Below are 26141 nucleotides of genomic sequence, written 5' to 3' on the forward strand. Positions count from 1 at the left end.
TAGAAAACATTGTAAATATAGCTATCATTATTAGTAAAATGTGAAAATGTTACAACATTTGTTGTATGTTATGTTATTCTGTCTTGTCTCAAGTTCCTTATCTCTACCAAAGAAAAACATTGAAAACAGCAACCTTCTGACAGCCTCATTGGCCTTTGCCATGACCTGGTAATGACCCGTAGTCAAATGAAGACTCCATGGTATCATCCATTGATGAGCCAAAGCCTAATAAAACAGGGAAATTCCAACCTCTGCCAACAAAAAAAAAGTTAGTTAGAACATAAAGCATGGCTGGTGTGAATAGCTGCATAAACAGCTGTGAAAGATATTCTTATCTTTGGCATCCTCTGTCAACCTTTGACATTACTAGTCATCAAACATGAAGGTATCTTTTACTATGCTAACCATGCCAGCAAGTTTCTCATCCATACCAGTGCCTGAAGATAAAACTTCCCCAAGACAGTCGCCAACCAAAAAAAAAACATGTCTCCATAGGAGGGTCAAGTATCACAATTATGTGTGGACTCCGTGTCTGCTATTATAGAGATTCTATGAGATGAGAAGCATGGAATTTGTCTAATCTGTGCCAGGCACACCCACACAAGGGGATCTGTGTTTCTAAGCCACTTCACTAATTTACAGTGTTTAGATTTGCATTGGTCGTGATGAACAACCTTAGTATACCAAAATGACAAATATGTCCAACCAAAAAAACAATATGGCGGTCTACAAACTGGAAGAAGCTTGAAATGGATTTCAGAAGCATTAAATCACAAGTGAAAACTGAGGCAGGAAGTATATCCACCTACAACCCAAAACAGGCCAAATCTTTAACCAAACCACCAATCTAAATTTCAGAGGGATCCTAAGCACAGTAAACAAGGCCAGACAGAAACTGTACTTGCCGCCTGATGACAGCACAAGAAATCTGAAAACAGTCTGCTCAATGGTTCCCTAGTTTGGTCAGGAGATAGCACCGGTATATACCTAAGAACAGTACGCCCATCCCAAATGGGAAATGTGTTCTTGTACAGAAAGCACTAGAAACAGTGGGAGATAGTCACCTATCCTTTACACCTAAAATTGTACTAAAAGGCAATACATTTTTTTGGGGACCACACCTATTCTAAGGTAGGAATGATTGTGAAAATATTTATTACATTCTGAGACTTCTTAGCTAGTCTTACACTTTGCAATATGTTTGATCAATTTGTCAAAAACATTGAATTGATCACAAATCGATCACATTAATTGAATTTACAGTCATTATTTGTGCAAAATGTCAATCAAAAATGGATCAGGTATTTTTGTTCAACCATAATATTGATAATAAAACTACTTTTTTTTTTACTACAATTGATTTTTTTCATTGGATATAATGGTGCAAATAATCATATTTCCAAATGTATATTGAACAAGTGCATAGTACATCAAATACCTTCATTGCAAGAATCTGTTTAGGTTGGCTTCGCTTGACATCGCTTTGCATACCATAGAGAGAAATTGACAATTGACAAGCATCAGTCTTATAAACAATTTTCTTTGTGTTTTCTGCATACAAGGACAGTAGGAGGCAGTTGAAGTAGATGTGATAAAACAAATTTTGTCTCGGTCTGCTTCTGTCCCAGCATGATGCATTTTTACCATTGCAAGAAAAGAAATAATACTGCAGGGACCTCCTAAAGAATGTGTGTAGTATTATGTACGAGGGGGTGCTGAGAAGTTCCTGGCTTTGCCTCCTTCCAGATGAAATAGAAAAATGAGTGTGGGGCCATATGACAGCCTAATATCTTAGTATGTAATTGTGCAAATATCAGGTCTTTGCGATTCTTAAAACTGTTTTTTCTTTTAGTGAGAAGCAATGATGGCAGAGGCACAAGCAAGTTTCATGTCGTTGGAGTTACGGGCCGTCATGAAGTTTTTGTTTCTCCAGGGAAAGTCATCAAAGGACATTCACACTGAGATGTCACAAACACTGAGGGAGAAATGTCCTTCCTACAGCATTGTCGAAACCTGGATATCTCGTTTCAAGACTGGGCATTTCACCGCTGACGATGAGCTCCACAGTGGGCAACCCCCAACCTCAACTGACCCGGCAACCTGCGATGCTGTCCATGAGCTGATAATTGAGGACCAGCGAATATCCGCACAAAAAGATAGCCCAGAAACTTGACATCCCACGGGAGCTTGTTGGGTTTATCACCACTCTTCTAGACATATGCAAGCTTTCAGCGAAGTGGGTGCCGAAATGTTTGAACAATGATCAGAAGAAGGAACGAATTGAAGCATCCAAAGCCGTTTTGGCTCATTATGAAGCTGCACAGGACTTTGTAGTGACTGGAGATGAAACCTGGCTCCACATCCTTGATCCTGAAACCAGGGAGAGTCAAAGGAATGTCGCCACAGCGGGTCTCCGCGGCCGAAGAAGTTCCTAACCAAGAAATCAGCCAAAAAGGTCATGGAGTCCGTTTTCTGGGACAAAGACGGTATTCTGTTGGTGGACTACCTGCCTCAGGGCTCTAGTATCACTGGACAGTATTATGGTCACCTCCTGGACCAGGTGAAGGAGGCAATTAGGACGGAACGCTGTGGAAAGTCGACCAAAGGGACCCTTTTTTTGCAGGACAATGCACCTGCGCACACGCCAACTGTTGTGGCTGCCATATGAACACCCTGGGTTTTCAATTGGTCCACCATCCCCCCTACTCACCTGACCTGGCCCCTTCGGACTATTATCTGTTCCCAAATTTGAAGAAACACCTGAAGGGGCAACGTTTTGAGGACATTTTCTGACGTCAAAGATGCTGCTGAGAGCTGGTTTGCAGCCCAACCAAAGGACTTTTATTTGAACGGTCTAGAAAGCTGCTACTACGCTGTACCAAGTGCATCTCTGGGGGGAATATGTAGAATAAATGTCTTATTTCATAACTCTGGCTCTCTTCTTTCTGGGCAAAGCCAGGAACTTTTCAGCACTCCCTCGTATTTAATACCCTCAAAGATGAAAACTGAAGAGGAATACAGATTTTTGTGCGATTATCAATAGACAGATGGGGAATCTGTCTGGTCTTGTAGGACTAGAGCACCAAAGTCTGCTGCAATTTGTTTGCAACTTTTAAAACTTAGGTATCACACTTAATGATATTGTTGTCCTTTACAGAGCCCAGTGGTCCCATTCATGCAACAAATTATACTCAAATTTTTGAACTATTGGTCTATGTATGGTCATTATTAGATGTCAGATGTGAAGGTACACATAAAAGAATTTCAGAAAAACACCAACACTGGTGATGTCAAATAAAATAATTGCAATACCACTGCTCTTAACTCTTTCCACTGAATTCCATTCTATTTCAGTTCTTCAGTATCCAAAATATGCGGGCTCAACCTTTGAACCTCATTTGCAGTGTGTCATCATTTTAAATGTGTTCAATGATCCCTATGTGGTTGCACTGTTGGCACTCACAAAAAAGCACATTACAATTACAACTATTCATGGCCATGGCTTGTTTTAAGAAAAGAAGCATCAAAGAGACATCAAATGGCCAAGCCAAACAAAGCTAAGTTTTTGTTTAGATGTCAAATGCCCCTCGTTTTTAAACTTTCGTCACAGATGTCTTTTTACCAGACTTGCCATTTCTGGCTTTTACCATTAATGTTGAATTTCTCCCTAATTTTCCAAAACAAATACAAGATTGGAACATAAAACAGACCCACTTATGAAAGTAGGTGAGTGTATTTGTGCAGAAATATCCAGAAAGTGTAGAAACCCTGAAACCCTGTCTCAATCAATAGAAAGCAAAGTGTTAAAATCAAGGCAAGAAGCTGAATACACATTGAAATATATGAGATTAGCATAAGGATTTGAGTAATCAAGTAATTCCATAGTTTTATTTATTAAATAAATGCTTTATTTAGCACTTAGTAATTTTTTATCTGCCTGTAATAACCTTGTCTTATGGAGCATTGTTTTACACACACATATGCTTATCCAAAGTATTTTATTTGCCATTCCGGTTCACTAATCATTTATAGAACCTATCATATTGTTTAAAGCACTAATATATAACTATTTTATAATTGTATGTCAATGCTCCCTAGTATAGTTTAGGCAACAAGTTGTTCTGATGAGAGTAGTCCATATGTGCCATTGATCTACACAAGTCAGGAGACAATTGCAATTTCTATACAACTTAAAGCAAACCACCAGAAAAGCATCTATATACATCAACTGAAAAAATATGGAGACTGTTTTACTTTAATATTTCTGTTCATTCATTCCAGAGATCCTTACAGCCCTCCATAGTACAGGAAGGTTGATGATACCACCTACAGGGATATGGTAATATCATCTCTCTATTCCCAGCCAGCTGACCCAGTGAAGGAGCAGCAGGAAACTGTTGAAGTTATGCTCACTCTGCTCCCCTTATTAGCATGTTCCTTGTCAATTTATTTGTATTCTGCAAACCGGTTCCTGGTCCTACTTCCCTTTTCCTGGTCAGAGTGTTGATGTATAGGATATTGCAATACACTGATATTAAGACATATTAAGGTATGTACAATAGTTGCCTACAAATTAAAATGAAATTAAATATGTATGCATACAGAGCTGTGTTTATTTGTGTCTTTTATATCTGCCATGAGTTCAGCTTTAATATGCCCCTTCTGACTGGAACACTGGGCACCACTTCAGCTTTACTAGAAACTTATTACAGGGAAAGTCTTGAATTATTCAGTACTCATTGAGCCACAATGTTATTTAAAGTCCGCTTTAGATGTTGTATCAGAAATCTCTACAAATATCAATCGCAGAGGCTGTGTGCTTCACAATGTGCTAATATGTTCTTCTGGGTGAGAAGCAGCATCTCACAGTCGAGTGTTTGAATTTCAAGTAGCAGTTTGTAGCCGACACATTTATACAGTTAATGACCTGGGCAATCCAATGGTTTCCATGGCAGGTTTCACTTTGGCTGTTAAAATGTCGACATAATTGCACAGCTACATGGTAAATCCGCAGAGTCACTTATTTACACTCAATCAAACTGAAGAATTTAATGTAAAATTGATTAGAACGCAGCCTGGTCCTGTGTATTACTTTGATCCATCAGACTGTCTTTATTTTATCACTCAATAGTAAATGTCAACATAATCTAGCACAAAGGCCACTGTGTGCAGGAAATGAAGGTATTTGTTTATTTTTTTTAGCATTAGAACTACACACAATGTATACTTCACAAGTGGAGGGTATATGCATCAACTAGGCAAATTATTTAACATATACGAAAAGTATATGTAACACTATGGACCTGATTTTTTAAAGCTCTCCTAGGCTGGAGAGGATAAACTTTTAGCACTAAAGCTGGGTGATCCAAAAAATCCACAATGGATCTGGTCCAGGATTTAAAACATTTGCTAACAAATTGCAAATTATCTTAAAAAAATCCCTTCCAGGTTTGCTGTATCACCCAGCTTCACTGATGAAAGTGCATCTTCTCCAGCCTTGGAGAGCTTTAATAAATCAGGTCCTATATGTAAGGTTTTAAATGGGTGAAATTATATGGCAGATTTGGAGAACAGTAGTTTGACTTCTGCCAATAGTTCACACTTGGCAGCAATCTTTGCCTGATATTACAATCAGGGGTTTTGGTGCTCCAAATAAGACACCAACCAACCCTGGGGTATGCATATACTGGCATACACTACTAAGACATAGTCAGTGTTCATCACAAGCTGTTTTATTCATCTGTTAGCCACTCACGGTTGTGTGTGTGTGTGTGTGTGTGTGTGTGCCCTCGTCATTGCTACACCAATCTATGTTTCCAGAATCTTCCAATAAGACCCTGTGACTTCACCTATGCCTCATTGAACCTGGTGTAATGTATTTAATAAAACTTTCTTTTTTCCAATATTCTATTATTTTAATGCTTTCAGTTAGTGTTTTCAAATGATAGAGGCTTTAGGATAAGTGACCCACGAGCTTCAATGAATGGCCCACCTTTAAACACTATTGCTTTCTCCCATTTTTGAGAAAATATATGTCATAATCTACATATGATTTCTAAAAGTACTAGTGGCTCTTTAAATACATTTACAATTGGCCTGTAAACCCTCATGGGACTTTGCATTTGCACTTATATAAACGTCAGCCAACATTGAACATTATATGTAAAATAAATACAGATCCAATATTAGTCTTTATTGTGCAAAATGGATTATCAAGAAAATACACTGGTATTAGCACTATATAAAATAAAAAAAGCAACTAATGTGCCTGACCATGTAAAATACATTGTTTGGTTATATAAATTACATAAAAACCTCCACATCCCTATATGTTTCGCAGTAATATTTCATAGATTCATCAGTTTTCAAATGGCAATCATCAGTACTCCAGGGTTTATAAGAAAAAATTCTAACTGCCAACATAATTTTTGAGTAGATAGGCCTAATGAAAATCAGAAATATACTATATACAGTACTATCACACTCCTTACCCTTTTTTCTGTGGTTCCATACCAACTAATGCTGTGTTTCCCAGGACGCAATGGTCCACTTTACTAAAGCAACAAACAAAGCAAGCAATCTCGTTTGTTGCCTTGAATAAAGTAAACTACTGCAGCACCTAACGCAGTATCAGCTCATATCAACAATTAAAGGGATTTAGCAACCATTGCTTGGTAGATACAAAACAATGTTTTCTCTTTATATTGCATTGTGATGTTAGATTTTAGTTGTATTTGTCAAATAATATTTAGTGTAGCCTAAATTCTATATAAAGGCTGACACAAAGTCCTATGATGGTTTACAGTTAAACCTTTTTTTTTAATTGCTGGATCGAAGAGCTGAATTCTGTATCTTACTGCTGCACTAGCATCCCAGCCATTAATCATTTCTAAGATACCCTATCAAATAGCCAATTCATGTGCAGGTCTGGGCTTGTGTAATGCTGGGCCAATTTTAACAGCGTGGGTTGTTTTATCGTTAACTATGTGAGCCTCCTTGGCATCTACAGTCATCTTACTCTTTCGAGGGTTCACGGCAGCTGGAGACAAATTAGTGCAGCAATGCTCGAGGTTTGCGACAACTGATACAAGCTTTGCATGCACAAGAACTTTTTTTAGTGCTGATGAGTTGCGAAATATCATTTAGAGTATACAGGAACACTCCCTTAAACAGTTACAGATGTGCAACTCGTCATGTTTTTCAAGACACTCAGACACTACATTGAAACAGGACAAGAAAATGCAGACTGCACCACTAAAGGGATGAGGTAAATGCCGCTAATGTGGTCAGTACAGTAACTCACAGGAACTTTATGTACCTATAAAAGATTTTAAAGCTATCACATAATGTCTGTCTGAAACAAAAGAACAATTCACATCACTGTAAATGCACACTCAACTCTAAGGTCAGATTATGTGTTTGCGGATTAATATTATAACCTTATTTATAAAGTGCCAACATAGAACACAGCATTGTATAATAGTAGTTGCAGATGGCAAACCTATAGACAAGAATAAACAATGATACAGGAGGAGAAGAGCACCCTGCCCAATAGGGATTCAAATCTCTATTGGGGAGGTGGGGGAGATTAAGTACTGTATATATCTATATAGGTTATATTTGTTTTTTGGTCAAATGCTGTTTTGTGTTGTGCCTAACAATTCTGACCTCACTGTGAAGAAACATGGGAACCCCCCCCTAAAAGTCCACTTGTATACAATCATTGGACTATTTTGCTAGTTTTCTGTTTACGCAGCATTACTTACTGCAAAACATTGGTTTTGTCTTTATGCTTGTTTACTAAACATTTTAATATACTATTAATGTATCTACCCTTTTGCTGCACACCTAGAAATGAAGATTAAAATGAAAGAGTGAGCATTTCTAAGAATGCTCATATCACTGCAGACACAATACCAAAAGGCAAACCAAGAAACTCAAAAAGAAACCACATCATACCATAACCTATTGTTCCTTCCATACCAAACATACATAAAAGAGTTCATCCTGGACTATACAAAAAAATCCCATTTACCAACTCCACCAAAATAAATAATAAATACAAATCCAACAACAGAATTTTAGGTTCTATGTTTGTGCACAACAATATATGCATTGCACATGCATTGTGCACAACATATGCAGTATTTTTTTCACAAAAACAACTTTCTTAGCAATTTATTTAATATAAAACTGTAACTGAGAAATAAAGTCACTGAGATTTCAGTTCAGCGGTAGAAGCTGATCATTTTTCTTCTGAGATAATATACCTTCATGCTATGTCATTCTGTTCAGCCAATTCATTAAGCCTGTAAAATTATATTCTCTGCTTGAAGTGCCAGCCCGAAGAATACCAATCCAGCTGATTTGGCATTATAACCTTTATTCACATGTTTCTTTGTACTGCAGCCTACCATGACTGAAAGAAACATTTTTTAATCTTGCCCATGTTTAGTCATATTTTATTTATTTGTCTAATACCTTTTAAAGGAAATCTTGCAAAGCAATTTCTCTTTCTAATAAACTAGTTGTTGTTGGCCAATTTGATTACTCATAGGTTATTATAATACAGCAGTGGTACAGGTTCAAGGGTCCCCAGTACCTCTGAAGGTGCATTCTCTATGGCATTCATTCTTATCTGTTTATTCCCTCTCCCCGCATATACCTACTATGTCCAGTTCTCTTACAGCTCAGCTATTACATGTATTTTACTAAGCAGGAAAACTCTTGGGAAAAGGGGAAACAATAGCAAATAGAATATTTTATTTGGTGTAGGTAGATGACACTGTATACACTGTGTATGTTTTAGAGGTAGCAGTTTTAGGAAAAATCACTCTGCACAAGGCAGCCAGCAAAAGAGTGCATGTGTTATTTATGATTACATGAACAACAAAATTTACCCTAGGTCAAATTCACCCTGAAAATTCTACTTTCAAGGTGGAAACAAAAAAAACTGTCAGTCATGTTTAAATTTCAACTTTTTAGTGATTATGAAATTTTTTAGCCACCTAATTTGGAGCTAATCAGTATTTTAGGTCAATTGATAATATCTCTTTAAATCTGACACTTACATTGATTTACAAGTTCCACTTGGAAAAGCCTAGGGTAATATATAAATCATTCATCTAAAATGGTTGGAATGCCTTAAAGCTACAGATGTTTATTTATTAATTTATTTATTTAAACAAATTACCAAATTCTCACAAGTTTATCATCCTCCTCTGACTAGCTCCTTGCAACTTGTACATCCTAAACATTAAAAAAGTTGTAAAATAAATTGAAATACTACCTAAGTATGTGATTTTAGAACATGATAGCTCTCTTTATTTATTTTAAATGTTTTCCTAATTCCATACCCTCATATTCTATTGTGTTATCTTTTTTCATGTCTTGATAATGTTCCAAACATATCTGTTTTCGATCTCTGAAAAAAATGACACGAAGGATACATACTGAAATCATGTTTATTTACTTTTGTAGATGTTGGAAATATTTTATTTAATTATTTTACTTAAGTAGGAGTGAAAAAATTCTAAAAATAAAGCTGCATAAGTTTCCTCTTAATTCTGGTACCAGGCTTTTCTCCAGAATGCTTGGTTGTTCAGGAAAAGAGGGTGGACAACAAGAGTGTGGCCCCTAGTCATACCAGACCCATAAACAGTAGATGGGGTTGGCTATTGAAATCTGAAGCCCCCTAATAAAACCCACGTAGCTATCTCTCATCCTAGGGAGAAAGTAAAAGAACATAACAACCTAGTGAGAGGTATTTAAGGCACTAGGAACAAGGAAAGATAAGCTGACAAGCTGTTGCGGAGGCTAGGATATAATGTTTTGCCCTACATTATAAATTGTAAAAAATGTTTAAAAAATGGTCATTCAAAAATCTTTTGGAAGGTAATTTAGCAAATGTGTAGCCAAACATGTAACGCTTGGGACCATCCAAAATAAGACCTTCACATTATAATCACCCAAACAAGACATTATATTGCATACAATGTTACCAGTAAAACTGACCAACCAAAATTGTACTATGCACAGCATATGATACTATTTATCCTAATGCGCCAACAAATGTACAAAGATTGTTGGGGAACTGTGGACATCCATTGATGGATTTGTACAGAGTAGATCAGAGGGGATTGGGTCAAGTGGACATGTAGTAGACGGAGATGATGAGAGAAGAGTTAAGACTTCGTCCACAGTAACAGGGCTGAGGGAGGCCAGTGATGATTTACAGGTGGGAGGGGTGGGTATGGTGCCCATTCCTCCACCCTGGCCCCTGCCCTAACCAAACTATTCAACCTCTCCCTTTCTACTGGTAAATACCCCTCAGCTTTTAAACATGCCATAATTCTCCCTATCCTAAAGAAACCCTCACTGGACCCCTCCCTACCCTCCAACTACCGTCCTATCTCTCTTCTCCCATATGTCTCCAAACTTCTTGAACGCCTTGTCTACAAAAGACTCACCCATTACCTGAGCACCAACTCTCTCCTTGACCCCCTCCAGTCTGGTTTTAGAGCTGCCCACTCCACTGAAACAGCCCTTACTAAAGTGGCCAATGACCTCATCAGAGCTAAGTCTCAAGGCAACTTTTCCCTGCTCCTTCTCCTTGATCTTTCCTCTGCTTTTGACACTGTTGATCACCCCCTTCTAATACAAATCATGCACTCCATTGGTATCTGTGACACTGCTCTCTCTTGGTTTGCTTCCTATCTGTCTGACCGCTCCTTTCAAGTTTCTTTCAATGGTAACTCCTCCTCACCCACTCTCCTCCCTGTTGGTGTTCCCCAAGGGTCAGTCCTTGGACCGGTTCTCTTTTCTCTGTACACCTCCTCTCTGGGTAGTCTCATATCCTCCTTTGGCTTGCAGTACCATCTGTATGCTGATGACACTCACATTTATCTGTCCACCCCTGACCTGTCTCCCTCAGTCCTGGATAAGGTCTCATGCTGCCTGTCAGCCATCTCCTCATGGATGTCTGACCGATTCCTGAAACTCAACCTGGATAAAACAGAACTCATCATCATCCCCCCCTCAAATTCCAAATCTCCCCCTGACATATATCTAACTGTTAACAACACTATTATTCGGCCCTCCCCTCAGGCACGTTGTCTTGGTGTCACCCTTGACTCGGCCCTCTCATTTACCCCCCATATTCAGAACATTTCCAGGTCCTGTCACTTTCACCTACGCAACATCGCCAAAATCCGCCCCTACCTGTCCCCTGAGACCACCAAACTCCTTGTACATGCTCTCATCATCTCCCGTCTGGACTACTGTAACATTCTTCTCGCTGGTATTCCACTAACCCGACTCTCTCCTCTACAATCTATCATGAATGTTGCAGCCAGACTCATCCATCCTTCCCTCCGCTCCTCCTCCGCTGCATCTCTTTGTAGTTCTCTCCATTGGCTTCCATTTCCCCTTAGAATCAAATTTAAGCTCCTGTGCTTTGCCTTCAAATCCCTACACAGTTATTGTCCCACTTACATTTCTGACATGGTTAAAAAATACTCCCCCTGCCGCTCTCTCTGCTCCTCCAATGACCTACTACTGACTTCCTCACTCATAACCTCATCACACGCACGGTTACAAGACTTCTCTAGAGCTGCTCCAACTCTCTGGAATGGTCTTCCTCGTCCTATTCGGCTTGCTCCTACTTTCTGCTCATTTAAAAGAGCGCTCAAAACCCATTTTTTCAAACTTGCCTACCCGTCTTCTTCTGTCAATTGAAACTACCACTACTTCCCACCACTACATATCTCCCATCCTATTGTGTGTGTGAAATTCCCTCACCTACTAGATTGTAAGCTCTTCGGGGCAGGGTCCTCTCCTCCTGTATCATTGTCTGTATTAGTCTGTCATTTGCAATCCCTATTTATTGTACAGCGCTGCGTAATATGTTGGCGTTATATAAATCCTGTTTATTAATAATAATAATAATAATTTGTACAAGTTTATTAACCCATCCCAACTCTTTAAGGCATGTAAGCCAGACTTCTTTTTGGGGAAAGTTATATGGTAATGATTCCCAGCATCACAGGGCTAGACAATTAGCACTCCATCCCTGCTAGTGTCCTGGAAAATGTTCCACAATCAACACAATGTACAATCTGTATATAGTTCATGTGGTTTCCTCCATGTGTTTTGGGTTTTTCCCACAGCCCAAATACACACTAGCTGGTTGGAAAGTTAGACTGTGATCTCTATGGCAAGGATGCATGTGAATGGTATTCTGTACTCTGTAAAATAATGTATAATTTGCTGGCTGACATGTAAATTTATAAAATAAAATAAGTATCTATTAACAGCAGATGTGTATCCCCACCTTATACATTGTTTTTCCCTGTTGGAAGTGGATATGGTCATGCTAAGCAAGCAAGAGAGCAAACTGTTAAACCACTTTTTGTAACAGCGCTGAGAGCAACAAGAGAAATTAACCTTGGACAGACTGTTGACAACTCTCACTGAGAGAAAGAGACTTGCCATTTCTGATTCTTTAGAACACACACAGGGAAAACTTTAACCACTACTGTCAACAGTGAAAATATCTAAGAACCTTCCTGTAATAATAAAGCTGATTAATATATGGGTCATAAGCACATTCACATAGATAGAACTGAATGCAAAAGAAAGAAAGAAAATTAAAGTAAACACTTGGCCAATATCATCCCATTAACACATTTTTGGTTAATCACAGAGCATGCTTAGTTTATAGACATCAATAGCTGGGAGATTTAACAATGTAACAAGATTACCACTAATCCAGCATTAACCTATTTGAGCACTTCACAGTGCTATTGAACAAGCCCAATTAGTGGGAGAACCACCTGGAATAAAATGCTAATCTCAACAGTATGACTACTCTTTCATTTATCACCAATCACTTCTTATAAATGATTACTCACTGCACAATACTGTGCATTTGAATGGTCACACAGCCTGATGTAGGTAATTTAACTGTTTGGCCACCACAATGCAATCAAGTTACATACAAGTGCTTTCAGTCATTGAAAGTGGCCAATACTGCATGAAATGTTTGGATCTGTAAAGACCTCTTTCTAAAATAGATTTCCTTTCCACTGAAAAATAGAGAAGAAACATTTCACTGTATGGACCCTGCAACCACTGGTTAACCATATTGGAAAACAGATTAAGACAGGTTCCAGTGGATCATGTTAAAATACAGATGTTTGCTGTTCTTCCTATGAAAGTTAACTTTCACTTGATAGAACTAAAGAAGAAAACATATCACAAACACCACACACTATGAGTGATATGAATAAGATATGAGTATAGCTTTAGAAAGAGGTTGCACTATAAATCAATTTCCCCAATATTTCTCCAGTTGCATTCTTAATTCCATACATTAACCCACATCACAAAGAGCATGCCAGGCATTTGGAATGCACCAAGTTTAGAATTATCGTTAAACCAATTATGCAAGGGCAAGTTTTAACATTGAAAGGTCTTAGGAATATCCCTTCTAAAAGGTCAGTTCCAGCAAATTTATATCCCACTTGGAACAATTCTCCCTTTACTCGTTTTTCAAATTGATCCTCAGCAATGTCTACAAAACACTTTACATTTTCATCTGTTCTAGGCCATACCTTGACACATAAGCTACTACATTAATGTCTCAAATCAAATTGGATTAGCACCTAAGCCAATGGTTTTGGAACTTAAATGCTCCCTTTATTAATTTTAAAATGTATAGTGTAGTGTATTTTAATTGTTATTGTAATATGTGTTATCTATGCTATAATAAACTGTCTTGATAATGACATAGTAAAAAGGGGTGGATTATGAGAGTACAACTGTCCCCTGGCCTTTCCCACTTCTGCCCTAGGACTAGTCTCATGAGATCATTTCAGGCTGCCCTATAAACCTTCTTCTTATGTGGCCAAAAAGGGTAATTAAAAGTCATTTACAAGAACTTTATGTTCAATTGGTATAAATAATTACAACACAGTTATAAAGGAAAGGCGTCAGTCTCTCCAATTTAACCACACTAATAATAAAGCTCTAAGTTCTACTTGTTAAAATGTTAGCATGCCATCATGTGTTGCATGCATGATGAATAAACTACACAGTGCAACAGGGCTGGGTGAAATTTGGGGGCTCTAATTGGAATTTGTTTAAACTACATAGAGAACACTCATTGCTCAAAGAGGAACAGGGGTATACCTACTTGAGCTGTACAACTTTGCAGGTATAGCATGGAATGATCCTAAATAACAAAACCTACATGTGCTCTATGAGCTAGGAACATCTTCTTCTATGATCACACTGTTATTTGCCATACCTTGTTATAGGAAAATGAACCGGATCAATTTTTTTTTTTATAATCTAAGTTTTGGATTAGAAACTGGTCTTTCTTATCTGCAATGAAAAGGATGACACATCAATCTGGAGGAACAGGGGTATAACTCAGAAACCAGCAACCAAGTTCCCCTAACTACTTGATGTGCAACTAGTGCTCTGGGAAATATATCCCCTCTCTAAAGACAATTTAATTCCTTATACTGTTAAACTTGGAGTATATTAGTATTTCATTTTAATGGTTGTGTATCTATAAATCTGGACTTGAGGCATGTAAACACAATATTTGCTGAACCAAGATTTCTGAGAAAGCTTAGTTTAAACAGAAGAACCTTCAGCGAAGGCAGTGACCTGCACACACAGCTAATAGATTGTTAAATCAACTAATATCTTGCAGTCATCCAAAGAGATCAAAAATGTAATTACTGCTAATACCCAAGATGTGTTCTCAGGCTTCTGTCAAATTGGTCTGCTACAGTTTGCTGGCCATCAGAGTCCCCCTGGCCTAATCCTGCTTAAGTAAAGTAACTTCTAAAACACAACTAATCAATAAGGTTGTTACTTTATACGAACCCTCCTGGGGCCTGAAACTCCAAAACATTATACATTTCCGGAGAGTAGAGAGCTTGTTAAATAAAAATGTGGTGGTGAAAAATGTCTATGTACCACAATATTTGCACAAATGTGAATCAAACTAATTGAATAAAAATCTAAATGAAATTAAAAACTAAAAGACATTAGGTACCAAATACAGTATGTGAAGCCCTAAAAAAAAGAGTGCAAAAAAAAAAAAATAATAGCAACGCTATTGTATAGTATTAGTAAAACATTGTCCATAGACACATGAACATTTAAATCTCTACAATTTAGAGTTTACCCATACATAACAACTCTGGCATGTGCAATGATACTCAATAAAGTTTACACAACTGAAGTTTACATATTGTAATATTCCAGGGTAAGATCGGCTCAAAAGGAGGTGAGATGCGATCAGTGGACATTAATTCACCACAGCTGTCATTTCAACAATATTGTTGAAAGCCAAGTAAAAGGGATGACATTGGCTCAACACTTGGCCAGCCCTCTATATCTGGAGAACACTTTAGCTTTCCCAGCACTGGTTGGCTGTTGTGAAGGGGTTTCTCTTCACCATGGAAATGATTCTGCGATCATCCACCACTGTTGTCTTCCGTGGACGTCCAGGTCTTTTGGCATTGCTGAGTTCACCAGTGTTTTGTTTCTTTCTCATGATGTACCAAACTGTAGATTTTGCCACTCCTAATATTGTAGCAATTTCTCGGATGGGTTTTTTCTGTTTTTGTAGCTTAAGGATGGCTTGTTGTACCTGCATGGAGAGCTCCTTTGACCCAATGTTGTCTGTTCACAGCAAAATCTCCCCCCCCCCCCCATCAATCAACTCCAGGCCTTTTATCTGCTTAATTGATAATGACAAAACAAAGGAATTGCCCACACCAGCCCATGAAATAGACTTTGAGGCAATTGTCCAATTACTTTTGAGCCCCTGAAATGAAGTGACTGTGTAAAAAAAGGCTTTAGTTCCTCGCATTTATATGAAATCTTTTTTGTTCAACCCACTGAATTAAAGCTGAAAGTCTGCAGTTCAACTGCATCTGAGTTGTTTCATTTAAAATTAATTGTGGTAATTTACAGAACCAAAACTAGAAAAAAGTTGTCTCTGTCAAAATATTTATGGACCTAACTGTATGTGATGGCACCTTGACATTGCTTCGACAACTCAATCATGTGAAATGTTCAGTTTTCATGTAAGTGTAATTAGTCAGATGCACAATATTAGTAATGGGGGCACCACTGTGAATCCTTTTCTAAGGCCATTGGACTTTGGGGAAGAATTGGTTTCCACAAACAATATCACCATTCATCCCTGCTAACCAATAATAAAGTACTGACATACCACTTATTGCCGTTTTTTTACATGTGGTTAGCTATGTATAGGAGATCTGACAGCACCAATGTATGTAGTTATTTACCTGATCATGTACACTTTCTATTGGCATCATGGCCAGTCTAGGCAGACACATTTCAATAGGACATATTTCATGTTGTTCTACCCTTTTGGTACAAATGTGCTAAGAATAATACTTGGGTGAATTGCCATAAATTCTGAGCCAATATAAATGGCATGGCTTTTATTAACCCAAAATCTTATTTGCCTCCGCTGATACTAATGTTACTAAACAACCGATGTGGGGGATGAAATATGTACAAATGCTTGCACTTCACATGCCAGCTGGCAATAATATTTCCCAGAACACTGGATAGGAGATGAAGGAGCAAAAGTTGCCATGGAAACTAAATTGATGCATTTGTTCAGTCAGGCTAATAAAGCTGTGATGGGACTCTAAAATATAAGGAAACTTCTAGTATAAAAATCACTCATGAAAAAAAACACATTCTACCAAAAGAGCAGAAAACAAAAGTTGAAAAAGAGTTTGCTAATAAAAAATAGTGACAAGCAGTGTGCCCGATGGAAGATTCTGCTAAACATTGCATCTTGCAATTCATACGCTTGCTAAAGGGTAACCCCAGTCATTGCTTCCAGTAGCCAACCAGCTCTCTATCTCAGGAAGGCCACATGCAGCAATAAAGAATTTTTACTGTGTCCAGACCAGGATCAATACACCTTGTACCCACATATGTACAGCAAACGTCTCCCTGAGACATCAGGCCGTCTCCTATGTAACACGGTGCCCGGCCACCCTTCTGAACCTTACACCCAGGACCCCTCATTGCACCATTACAAATCAAGGAATGACATAATGGATGCAATTTTAAAAGGACTACCGGGATTTTTTTTAGAAGTAAGATATTCCAGGACCCGGTATCCAAATTCACATGCCCTTCATGTTTATCCCTGTTGACATTATAGTCAAAAGACCCAACCTTTCAGTTCCAGCAAACCAAAAGAATTGTGTACTCCACAGACTCTATTTATAAAATAGGGAAACAGACAATCCCTCAAACATTCACTTGTGGGAATCTTCCGGATTCATGTGTTTTAATGGCAGTAATTGATTCCAACCAGGGAATGTCAGATTCTTATCTTTTATCAATAGAGCCCCAAGAAATGACAGGATCTTAGGTAGAAGTCCACTTTTGGTGTAATTTATAAAACGTTTGTTTTTTGCCTTTTTATTCTACTTTTGAACACTGCCAGATCTTTTCACGTGTCACTAAATAACTTCTGATTACAACACCCATTTTTAAGAAGATTAGAGATATAAAAGGCTGGATTTAGGATTTGTTCCAAATACTATAATCTTGTGATTTATAAGTGCAAATTATCTTGACAGATACAAAAGCACTTTTATCTTCCTTTTGAAAAGAGACACATTGTAAAAAAATGATTATGTACTTTTAGGGGTCTGGGTAAAAATGTAGAACCATCACATTAACAGTCATAGCTAGTTACTTACATTGTCATCGATCATACATCAGCAAGAGTTTATTTCCATGTGCTCTCCTAAAAACAATTGCCACTGAAAAGGAACACCTCCATGTGAAGAAGAGGAGAAGTCATGACCCCATGGTCAGGTATTTAAAATTTAAATGGTTAAAGGTTATTTAAAAGAAAAAAGATGTATATAATACACATATAATTTGAAATATTAAAAATACTTTAGCTCTTTAAAGTACCTACAAGTGACAACTGTCTAGTCTATGTTTAAAGTGTTAACGTTGCAAATGTCTTTTAATTCTTATTTTAAGTACAAAGACATGAGGGTTCATGTGGTTTTCAACTGCAACTATGACAGGACCCTAATCATTATACTTGTTATAGATTAGTGACTTAAACAGTATATAAGTTAAAGAATCAGCATGGCAATCAGGGAACTAGCATTGTAATACTCAGTAATGACAGCCATCATTGTACTCTCATGGTGGTTTACCTTTGAAGGTCCTGAAAGAATTCAGTATGAACATTTGTATAGCAAACCTCATACGAAAGACATTTTGAGAAAGCACTTGGAAACACACAGCATTTGACTTGTCTATAGTGCTTTTTTATTGTTTTATTTTTACCCTCAATTCATGTCTTTCTGTCTGCTAAGACTACTCGAAAACAATGCACAGCTAAGAAGGCTTACTGCGTAACTAACTACATCTTACCTGTTTATGCTGTGTCTGATATATAAAGAACCACTGGAGGAACACCTGACAAATCTTTATCTAAATTACTGTCAATATTAACAAGAAATGACCTTTAGGAAACAGTTATATAGTTTGGTCTGGCTGTATGTACACCTAATTTGCCTTCCTAGAATAGTAAAAAATACTTTCTTTTGAAGGATGTTTGACTTTTAATACAGTATAATAGAAAATTGCAAACATACATTTAACCACTAGAGGGTGCTAGAATAATAGCAAGACATATCACTCTGACATCTATTGCTTAAAAAAAACCCATTAAGAATAAATAGTATACTGATATAGAAAAGAACAATAAATTTGCATGTTATTAATTAAAGTTAATAAAAACGAGGTTTTAAGAATAAAATCCTTTTTTTTTAATTGTAAACTGGTTTTGTAAATGTTGTTATCCTGTTATTAGGTTTAGTGTTATTTGAACATGAAAAAAACTTCAGGAAAACTTGGCTGATGGCAAGGTGAATCATTTATGTGTGGAGCAATCTCTACAAATATCCCCAGCATGACATGACCTCTGGGAGTGATCATAACATATTTCTTCCATATTTTATATGGTCACCTTCAGCTACTGTATTCCATCACAGCACGCACCAATGAAGCACACAGTATTGTAAGCTAAGCAAAACTGAAAGCTTTATTTTTAGCTAAAATTGCAGCAAAACCTTTTATGTTTACAACATTCAGATGATTAATAAATACATTTGAAATATTTTTCATTGCAAAGTTTGAGAAGTATACCAGACATAGCACTGTGCTAAGGATTAAGGAACTGAAATGTATATTGTATAAACATATACACTGTACTCTGCCTAGTGAGAAACCAAAAATAAACACCCAACAAGGCATCATACACTCTTTTCAAAACTAAAACAAACAATATATATATATATGCATAGGCAAGTGTCTAATTATCTATAATAGAAATAGGCTCTTGTGTACAAGATCTACAACTCTGGTATTATCCGATTTCTTATCTATTGGAAGCCTTTACGTTATAAGCCTGATTTATAAAAGCTCTACAAGACTGGAAAAGATAGACTGCCATGGGAGAACCTGGGAGAACCAGCAAACCTGTAATGGTTTTCTAATAGCAAATGTTTTTAATCCTGGACTAAGTCAATTCCAGGTTTGCTGCATCATACAGGTTCTCCCAAAATAGTCTTCTTGGACTATTCTAATGTAGTTTTCCCTAACAAACAAATCAATGAGAAGCTAAGTAAGTATTGAGTTTCTCAAATTAAAAAATGCTATTTGCCTGGTGGACATGCTGACCTGCTTTTTTCAGTTCTTTGTGCTGCTAACCAAATGCAGGTATGCAGAGAAGAACGTTTTAATATTATTATTATTAATATAATACAGTATGTATATAGCGCCAACATATTATGCAGCGCTGTACAAAGTCCACATTCATGTCCCTCAAAGGGCTCACAATCTATCTTTTGGCTTTTTTCTCTGACTCTTGCCTAGCTACATACCCGTTTAAAGTATTTGAAGACAGAGGTCAGCATTTGCAGAGCCATTTCCTGTGTCTATTAACTTTGGATACCTCTTGGGTTAACATTCCTTGCCATAATCTCTTGGATTGTAAAGTCTTCTGGGCAGGTTCCTCTCCTCCTCCTGTGTTATTGTTTGTATCTGTCTGTCATTTGTAACCCCTATTTTATGTTGGCGCCATATAAAAACAGTTTATAATTTATAATAAAAATAATTATGTTTATGTCTATTTTGGACTTTGGTATTTTTACACCCACCTTTGCATATTCCAGCAGCTGCCTATGTTGAGTTCTCCATAATAATTGGCTACAGTGGGTGTGCAGGACTTGGAGCACAGGAATCTAACTAATAAAAGACCTTAAACAAAAAAGAAAGTATCAATCTAGCAAAATTGTGACATATATTACTTTTGGTAGGACTGTTTTGAGTGGACTGTCCCATTGAAATTATGTAGTCAGTGGGAAGCAGGATGCTTCTCTGCTTGTCCCACTATTTTTCGGGGCAAATATGTATGGTGAATAAAGATAGTGGTGGACTTTTTGCAGTCCTGGGGCCTGATTTAGGAAGAGGCTTCCTGTCCTGCCTGAAAAGGGCCCCAGAATTTAGGTGGTCAATTAATGGCCAGGGTAATTACAGTAAAGTACCCTGGCCAGGTTCCATATTAGCATGTGCAGAGGAGTTCCTGTTTCAGAAAAAAGTAACATCACCAATTAAAATATTCAGGGTTCTATTACCACTGACACCAATAATTAGGGGACCCACCCAATAATGTGACCTTCAAAGCAACAGGGGCATTTACATTGGCCATAAATGTAATGGGAGCATTGATCCCAATCACTAATGTAATAGGACCATTTGCATTGACCTTAAATGTAACAGGATCATATACACTGACCACCAATACAACATGGGCATTTACACTGAATACCATTGGAACCGGGTCATTTACGCTCTCAGGCCCCTAATGCTAAAATTTATTATTGTTATAGCTTAGTGTGAGGTATTAGAGGCCAAAATATTATTTATGTACATGACTTTGTCCACCACTAAATAGAGTCAGGGTGATTTTTTGTACAGCACATTATAGGTTTATCCTAAATTATGTTGCTGTTAGATGAAAAAAGTGATGATTAGGGTTTTTTTTAGAACAGATAAAAATGGATTTTACCACAAAGGCCTCAATAATTCTGTAACAACATCTCCTAACTAGGTCCTGCTTCAATAAATATATATTATTCAAATCATTTCAATAGGAAAGTGGCAGAAAACAAGTGGATTCTCATTAGACAAACATTGTGCAAGAGATGGAAACGTAACACATTTTAGCCGTATTCAGAAGAAATTGGCTGATACTTATCTCACGCTGCAGTTTCTATTGATCCAAGCAACAGCATAGAAAGAAAAATGATCTGTGAAACATTTGTCAGTTACACCTAATAATGTGCAAGAACTCCTTCATTACTCCAGTAATGGCCATCAGCCTCTTCTATAACTGTTCACACCTCACATCCAACAGACAAGTCACCAACCCGCGCACTGCATGCACACTGGCTAGCTAGGCTAGAAGGGGGCTAATGATAAATTATGACTTTCTGTATACTATATCAGAACATTCATATTTCAACTGAACAGTGAGGGTCAAAATTAAACTGGGCTTAGATGCAAATGTGATATCTCTTTATTATAGCATCTAAAATTAAAAGAAATGTCTCACGCTATACAACAAATTCTCATATTGCTTCAGAGAAGAAACAAAATTATAATGTGTGAACTTGCCATATTTGCCAGCTGTGCACAGGCCACCCATTAGATACATGGTTACTCCCAGACTACTGTTATTCTATGCCTCTTTGCAAAGTGTTTGGTAACTCTGCTCATTGATATACTGTATATTATACACATATATATAGTAAAAATTCTGGGCAGTAAAATTCTGATCCAGTACAGCTGGACCAGTTGAGAAACTCAGTTTTTTTTTTTACTGTACTGTACTATATATGTCAGTGACAGGTATAGTAGGACTCAATTTAGCTACCAAATAGGTACAGTAATGTTGGATCAGAACTCAGATTGCTCAAATTCCGAGTTCTAATCTGTGGTCCAAATAGCTCTTTTGAACTGGAATTGACTCATATATTACCTATCTGACCACTGCACTGTTTATCAAATGAATTCTCATTTGTTAAAAGTAACTTTTTTTAACCTCCCTGGTAGTATTTCCAAGTGTGGCTTGGAGTGAAATTTCACTACAGAAAGCCACACTTGGGGTTGAATTGAGGGCTTACCTGGTGCTCATGAGCCCCCGGCATCCTCCAGCGAAGCTGGCCCGGCATCTGTCTCCACTTGGTGATGCCCGGCCGGCATTGACGTCTCATTGGTGATGCCCAGCATTTGTGTCCCCTGGCCTCACATCCCGGCGTGTGAACATTGGAGACGTGAGGCTAGGGGATGCAGATGCTAGCCGGGCATGCGACGTGTGTGCAGGTGCTGTGCGTACATCAGGGGGCGGGAGCAATAAGAAATGTAAAATTAAAAGTATTTATAATTTGTCAAATGTAGCGATTTGACATTTAAAAATACAAAATAATTACCACCAGCGAGGTTAATAATAATAGAATAAATCATTATGTAGTAAATACGTACAAAACCTTCTCTTATTTTGCTAATTAATTTCGTTAAAACACACTATTTATATCTAAATATCAGGGTAAAAGTGTTGTGTTATTGAATCATAAAATACTGTATTCTGTGTAGTTTACGTAAGATTTTCTACTTTAATTAATAGGTTGGCCTGATGGAAGTAACATGTTGATGTTTAAAAGCAAACAACTTTGTTTGGGTGTTTAATTTGTACATGCATGCAGGCGTACAGGCTTCAGGTTTTATTTTGGATATCTAGATGTCTGATTGCAATCGGCATATGCACTTTACCCATGAAGACTTACTATATTGATGCTTCAGGGCTCCAAACAGCCACATAAACCGTTCTTAGCAATTTACAGGCTTTCTAATTTAGTTTCAATGAACCACAGTTAGTGAAAAAGAAGAATAAATATATGTGTTAAAAGAATAAATATTATTAGTTACAAAAATAGAAAAGAAAACAAAAGCTAAAGAGAAAAAGAAGATAATTAGGAACTGAAGACTTAAAAAGGTTTTCTCTGTCTTTCACAGGGAGTTCTTGTTTCTGCTTTGTAAATCCTGTTTCTGCTTTGTAACCCCTAAACAATCCCAAAGATGGCGGGGATGCTCCACCCACTGTTATATTTATATTGATACATCCACTGTCCTTTTTACATAAAATTTGCTAAGACCTCTTCAAAAAGAATAGGAAAATCTAGGCTCAGCTAAGAAAGGTTACTTTCAATGGAACAGCAGGAGCTGTTGACACCTAATCTATATCTCAGCTTTGTATAATAAAATGGAATCACCTTTGTATGAACTCTTCACTGTACTAGGGCAGACCACAAATGTGCCATGTTAATGTACAATTCCTCTCCTGGCAATGATATGTCTAATTCTCCATTTCTTATTTCCTAATAAACTCAGTTACAGTTTGACTTCGACTCCCTGCTGCTTTCCACAGCATTTTTCTTCTGTGTCAAATTTCAAGTGGAAGAATGGATGGAAAATCTTGTACACGCTTTGCAAAAATGTATAAAGCAAGACACAAGTAAAATGCACAATAAAAAAAAAATCTAATTTACCGAATCTTTTTTTTTTTTTTTTTTGCTGCATGAAAAAAGTATAAAGTAATGGCTATGTTCTTTTGTTTCATTGTAAAGGAATGATGAACCTATATAGTGTACCTATACCTATACACCTATACCTATATTATAACCTATATAGTGCCTGTGTAACTGCAGGCATATCTAGAGCCCTTTAAGATCTATTCTTATTTAAAGAGTAAGTAAATATTCATGACTAAAATAGAAACTTTTAAGTTGTTTCCTAATTATGGCTGATACATGTGTATCAGCTTTTAAATTATAATCATTTCTTTAGTACACGACTTCTTTGGCATTGGGACTAGTCACAAAAGCAGGAACTCTTTGCCTTGTCCATACAATATCACTTACTTGCAGTTGGTACCTAAGTGGTTAAACAATATTGTTATATAGAAATCCATGTAAGGACACCTTTTCTTGGAAGAAATATCACCTTTATGAAGTTGTCTATTACACTACTCCTATTTTTACCATCCAATCCTTTGATATATCAGCCAAATGAGGTCACATTTTCCACATATTTGCAGGGGCCTCCATATAATGGTAATGTCAGAAATCTATACAGAGCTCCCTATCATACATCCTTTGCATAAGGATCACCAGTCACAGAGTAAGAAGTGACATTCCTATTTTTCGCCTAAATTGGCACCATATGATCTTTACTGGAGAGACAAAAAGGGGGCATACAATTTATGAGAATTTGTAAGTTCTGTTCATTTATAGCAGTGGTCCCTAACCTTTTGGAGCTCAAGGACCATTGACCTCACAAACTCCGGACCACGCATGTGTGGGGGGCGGTATGTCACTCAAAGGGAAAGAAAATTCTCCTAGCTTGACGTCATGATGCCAGAACCCGCCAACTCTCCCATCGCAGGTCTGAGCCTACAATAGGAGAGTGGGCATGTTGTGTCCAAAGACACAACCCCCACAGCCCAGAGCCTGTGATCTGTATGGGGGACATGGTCCGCGGGTCTGGCCCTTGCTCCCCTCCTTCTCCTGACCCCGCTGGGGGGGTGCAGAATTTGCAAGAAATTAGGTTTAATACACCACCATACACCACATACTTTATTTACCAAATCCAAGACTCCCCGGGATTTTTAAATCATAAAGTTAGGTTACATGGGTAATACTGAAAATTTACACTAATCAATATGACTGCTTTAGGAACTTTCCTTGTTGAATTTTGAGAAGACTAAACTGCCAACTAGTCCCATAGGATATGTAATGATAAACAGGGGGTATATCTGCTGTTTGTAAGACTACCTCTGACCCTGCGTCAATCAATAAACTCTTAAAGTTAATAATAAAATTTTTGCACTGAAGTTCAAAAATGATTCTTTTTAATACCGTAAACACATGACTACTGACACGAAAAGAGATGATATTTGGTAAAAAATCAAAACAGTCATTAAGAACAAAATGGAAGTCAGCGACACCCCCTTTGGAATCTGATTTACAGAATAAAATACAAGATATTAGGCAGATGGATTTCCTGATGTCCCGAATATATAACTGGCTGGAAAAACACCAGGAGATTTGGTTCATCTGGTTCATAACCAACATCATCCGTTATAAAATAGAGAATAGAGGTTAGACTGTTTTTTTCAACACATCATACATTCTTTACCTCTATGTTATGTTTCTATGCAACCCTTCACCACTTCACTACCAGGCTTCTTTTCTTTCTCATTTTAGGTCTTCTGTATATCTTTTTTATACTTCTGTTGTTAAGATACTTGGACCTTCTACTTAAAGGCCTTGAATCCATACAGTATATCTCCTCTAAAAGTTGGTGGGGCTGGAATAATTTTAGGAGCACTTACATTACTGATGTTTGAATCTAAAAAAGTTCTTTGAATATGGGTTTGGCTGTTTATCCTAGCATAGGAGTTTACATACTGCATCTTATGGTACATTAATATATATTATATATGATATAGGGGTTCATTGGACCAGTGCCAATGGGTAACCTGCTAGACTTAGGGTCTAAATGCTAAAAACTATGTGATGTAGGTGATATAATATACAACATCCCAACAATCACTCGAATATTTGGTGGACCTCAGAACGTTTACAGACGTGTTTCTAATTGGTTTGCATAATGAGGGGTGGATGTCTATTGTTAATTATGTTTCTCTTTTCCTTATCTTCTATGTTTTACATTTGTATTTTGTAAAATAATTGAATAATCTTCAATAAAGAATTATATTTAATTTTTGTTTTTTTTTAAACGGTGCACTTGTAATTTTTTCTATTACTAATTTAAAATGTACATGTAATAGTTTAAGTATTCTACGCAGCTAATTGGCTTGGTAACAAGGTGGTTGCAAGCAGGGTTGTCCTTGTCCTGGGACACCCTCAAAAAGAGCCCTCAAAATCCAGGAGAAGGGGTACCCTATTGTGCAA

At 37.3% G+C, this 26141-nt stretch overlaps 1 protein-coding gene across 2 annotated transcripts in view; it reads right to left on the reverse strand.

Moving 5' to 3' along the window:
* The window catches only part of TTC28 (tetratricopeptide repeat domain 28), a 333992-nt gene that overhangs the window by 272709 nt on the left and 35142 nt on the right, over positions 1-26141 (reverse strand). The window lies entirely within an intron of this gene.

The sequence above is a fragment of the Pyxicephalus adspersus genome, chromosome 6 (genome assembly GCF_032062135.1).
Source record: "Pyxicephalus adspersus chromosome 6, UCB_Pads_2.0, whole genome shotgun sequence".
Classification (NCBI taxonomy): domain Eukaryota; kingdom Metazoa; phylum Chordata; class Amphibia; order Anura; family Pyxicephalidae; genus Pyxicephalus; species Pyxicephalus adspersus.